This window comes from Chrysochloris asiatica, unplaced genomic scaffold (assembly GCF_000296735.1).
Source record: "Chrysochloris asiatica unplaced genomic scaffold, ChrAsi1.0 scaffold00243, whole genome shotgun sequence".
In the NCBI taxonomy this organism is placed as follows: Eukaryota; Metazoa; Chordata; class Mammalia; order Afrosoricida; family Chrysochloridae; genus Chrysochloris; species Chrysochloris asiatica.
This window is the reverse complement of record NW_006408761.1, coordinates 3,885,351-3,889,805: the sequence shown is the minus strand read 5'-3', so window position 1 is coordinate 3,889,805 and position 4,455 is coordinate 3,885,351. Positions and strand designations below refer to the sequence as shown.

Sequence of the window (4,455 nt, the reverse complement as noted above, 5' to 3'; positions counted from 1 at the left end):
CTATGATTCACACAGTCAATAAAACACAAGTAAACATCTTTCTGGTATTCTCTGTTGTCAACCAAGATCCATCTGACATCAGCAATGATATCCCTCTTTCCATATCCTCTTCTGTACCTGACTTAAATCTCTGGCACTCTCCTGTCCTGTACTGCTAACATCTGATTTGAATTGTCTTCAGAATAATTTTACTTAGCTGTAATCTTAATAAAACTATTCAATAATTTCTGCATTCCGTTGGATCACCTTTCTTAGGAATGGTCAGAAATATGGATCTCTTTCAGTTGCTTGACCAGTAGCTATCTTCCAAATTTCTTGGCATAAACAAGTGATCATTCTAACTTTGCATCCATTTGTTGAAATTTTTCATTTAGTATTCTGTTAATTCCTGGAAACTTCTTTTCACCAATGACTTTAGTGCAGTGTGGACTTTTTCCATCAGTACCATACATTCTTGATCATATACTGCCCCTGAAATGACTGAACATTGACCAATTATTTTTGGTATAATGACTAGTTTTTCCTTCCTTTACAGTTGTTGTTGTTGTTATTTTGACAGATGAGTCTTTTAATAGAAAAACATACATAAAACTGCAACAACACAGTCTCACAATCCAGACAACACTGAGCTTTAGTTGTTAAGTTTACAGAGTGGCCTGTACACAACCATAATGACAGCTTGATATCTTTCCTATGGCTCGAGAGTTAACTACTCCTGAGATCTCATGTTCTTCTGCATCTTCTTTACTTCAGAATTAAACCAATCTAGGACAGATACTGTGGAATCAATGCAATTTGCTTTATAGAAATTACAGTGTTCAACAGTACTCAGGGAGGTGTGGGCATTCAGGGTCATAGTCTGAATTTCTCAGTCTGTGTCATATCAGCAAAAATCACATTCACCATTGTGATGAGCATGTACTATTTTTGTGGGTGCCAAGAATCTTCAATGGTAGGGACAAAACTGGTCTTCTTCTTGGCCAGAGAAGTGGGAGAACACACCAATTGCATAGATCAGATCATCCTGGCCTGTGTCAGAGATGTGGGAGACAGTGATGTCTGAGGGAGCTTGAACACTTTGGCTCCTGGCCTGATGTGAATGTTGTCCACACTGCCAGAATCTCTGCTGCCAGCTTTGAGTGGAAGGGATTTCAGGCATGGTACTCAATTTTGTCATCTCCCTTGGAAATTGAAACTACTCTCTTCTCTCTATAATTTGATTCTTCAGGGACTATATTCTTGGTGAGCAGTGCATCTTCTTTTCTTCAGTAAATTAAGACACCCTCAAGCCAGTTAGGTTCCACTATTACATTCTTCCTCAAATGGTTTCCTCTTTTTCCTCCCCTACATGACCTTGGTTGCCACTAGACTGGAAACCTCGTCTACTTCCTCCTCTTCCTCCTCCTTGTCAAACACCATGCCAAAAGTTTCCTTCTCTTTTTTGTTGTTAAGTGCCATCAAATTGGTTCCAACCCATAACAACCCTGTACAGGGTTTCTGAGGAGCAGCTGGTGAGCTTGAACCACCAGCCTGTGGGTCAAACTTACTTTGCAATTCAACGCATTAACCCACAGCGAAACTTCCTTGACCAACACGGCTATCAGGATCACCATTAAAGCCACCATGATCACCAAACAGCCTTCCATCTCTAAAACCTCCCCTCTAGGAACTGAAACCTGGCCTCATGGTAAGCACTGACCTGCAGGGTTCCAAAGTTTGCTGCGACCTCGTGTACCCCTTTAGGCTTCTTTTGATGCATCCTGAGTTGTTCAATATTTTGCCCATAGAATCCTTCAATATTGCAACTCGAGGCCTGTGGTTCCTGTGGGATTCCATATTTATCCCCTCAGATGGTTCCAGAGCAAACATAGTCCATTTTTAAATGAAAGAATTTTGCTGTCAGCCTGGAAGCTCCACCTGAGATCTGGGGAGGAAAAGCTCCACACTTGCTCTTTTAGTCTCTTACCTCATTGCCTGGAGCAAACACCCCACCCCTAAAAATCAGTCTTGGTCTCTGAAGATGTAAGTGCAGGCATCTACTCTCACCTCTATAGTACCTTAAAGAAAAACATTTCATTAGTATTTAAATCTACTAAAAATCAAGGTCAGTTTTTTGTTGCCACAAATGAGATAAAACTTATATCAAGGACAATATATATTTCCTGCAAAAAATTATTTTAATTTTAATAGAATATTTTTCAACCTATTGGCAAAAATTTTAAATTTGTATAATAATAATAGGAGCTCTGGTAGCATAGTGGTTATGAATCGGGCTGTGAACCACAAGGTCAGCAGTTTGAAACTACCAGCTGCTCCGTGGGAGAAAGATGAGGCTTTCTACTCCTATAAAGATTTACAGCCTCAGAAACCCTGTTTAGGGTCGCTATGGGTTGGAACCGACTTGACGGCACTTAACAACAACAATAATAAATTCAAATATGTTGTTACAGGATAATGACAATATAAATGTATTTGTTCTTATCTGCTGTTGTTGTTAAGTGCCGTTGAGTCAATTTTGACCCATAGTGACCCTGTATAGGGTTTCCAAGGTGCAGCTGGTGAGCTTACAGTTCAGATGACTTTGCACTCTGATGCATTAGCCCACAGCACCACATTAGGACTCCTGTTCTTGTTGTTGTTGTTGTGAAGTGCTGTAGAATCGGTTCTGAACCATAGTGACCTTGTATAGGGTTTCCAAGGAGCATCTGGTGACTTTGAACTGCCGACTTTGAAGTTCAGATGACTTTGCAGTCTGACATATTAACCCACAGTGCCACACTGCTGTCGAATCAGTTCCAACTCTCAAAAGTCCTAATTATAATAGAATGAAGCACTGCTTCGTCCCGTACCATCCTCAAAATCAATATTGTTGAGTCCATTGTTGTAGCTACTGGGTCAGTCCCCACTGAGGTTTTTCCTCTTTTACACTGACCCTCTCCAAAGACTGGTCCTTCCTGATAATGTATCCAAAGTATGCATGACAAAGCCTCTACATCTTCCCTTCTAAGAAGCATTCTGGCTTTACTTCTTCCAAGATAGATTTGTTCATTCTTCTGGCAGTCCATGCCTATTGTTTTAATAAACAATAATTTGTGGGGGCAGTGGGGATTGTTGTTTTATTTTGTTTAATTTATATTAAGGTTTAGATCCTGGTGTGACAATGTAGGATAAGCACTGGACTACTGTCTCCAAGATCAGTTATTCAAACACACTAGCCACTCCTCAGAAATCCTATGCAGGGTCACTATGAGTCAGAAACAACTCAATGGCACTTAACAGCAACAAACAACTTTGTGGTTTGGGTGAAATTTACACAGAAAATTCATTTTTCTTTCAAGAATTTATGCATATTTTGTTTCGTGACATTGGTTGCAATCCCCACAGTGTAACAGCAACAGTCTTCTTCCTTTCTTCTTAGGTTCTCTGTTTTCATCCTTCTTTCCTACTCTGCTTCTGCCCTCTGATCTTTATTTGGGGGCAAATGCTGCCCTTGTGGTTGCATTTAGTTGATTTTTCTAAGTAAATTCCTCCATAGTCCTATTAATCACTTTATAGGCCTGTTGTTTTGCTGAAAGTTGATCTCCAGGGGTGAGTTCAGGTCAGGCTTGAAGAATGTTTAAAGGTTATAACCTTGGAAGCCATTAGTATCTATGAGACCAGTAAGCCAGGATTACTAATTTTGTTCTACTTTTTATTTTCTTCCACTCTGTCCAGGATCTTCTATTATGGTCTCAACTAGGACAGTCAGTAGTGGTGGCCAAGGACCATCTCGTACTTCTAGTCTCAGGAGAGTGGAGGCTGTGTTTGGTAATCCACTAATCCTTTGGATTAATTGTTTCATCAAGTCTTTGATTTTTCTTCACTCTTCTATGCTCTGGTTAGGAAAAGACCAATAACTGCGTCTTAGATTTTTAAGACCCCAGTCCTGGGACTTCAGGTGTGGCGTTGTAGATTAAGCGCTGAACTGCAAACCACAAGGTCAGCACTTCAATCTTACCAACTGTACCTTGGAAATCCTATACAGGGTCGCCATGAGTTGGAACCAACTCAACAGCACTGAACAACAACAAGTCTTAAAAAGAGACCAATAGCTGCACAGGATTTTTAAGACCCCAGTCCCTACTCACCAAAGTGTGATATACATTATCAAAGACCATATTTTCAAGTAGAGAACTTAAGTTTGAATTTTTGGTGTGCTGCTGTAGGGTCAGCACTGGACTGTGAACCGTAAGGTCAGCAGTTCAAGCCCACCAGCTGCTCCTTGGAAACTTTATCTAGACAGGGTTGCTATGAATTGGAACCAACTCAATGGCATCTATCAACAACAACAGCTCTTAAGGTAGAATAAAGAAACACTGACTGTGGCCTAGGAATTACAAGAGAAATGAAGAGGAAAAGTCACTCGTTAAGAGAGAGTACCTAACCTCAGTATGTGATAATGCGATTGATAGTTTT

General features: G+C 40.3%; 1 pseudogene; it reads right to left on the bottom strand.

The window, feature by feature from the left end:
* Window positions 1–709: 709 nt before the first annotated feature.
* Window positions 710–4,455, bottom strand: part of LOC102831303 — a 10,908-nt pseudogene continuing 7,162 nt past the window's right edge.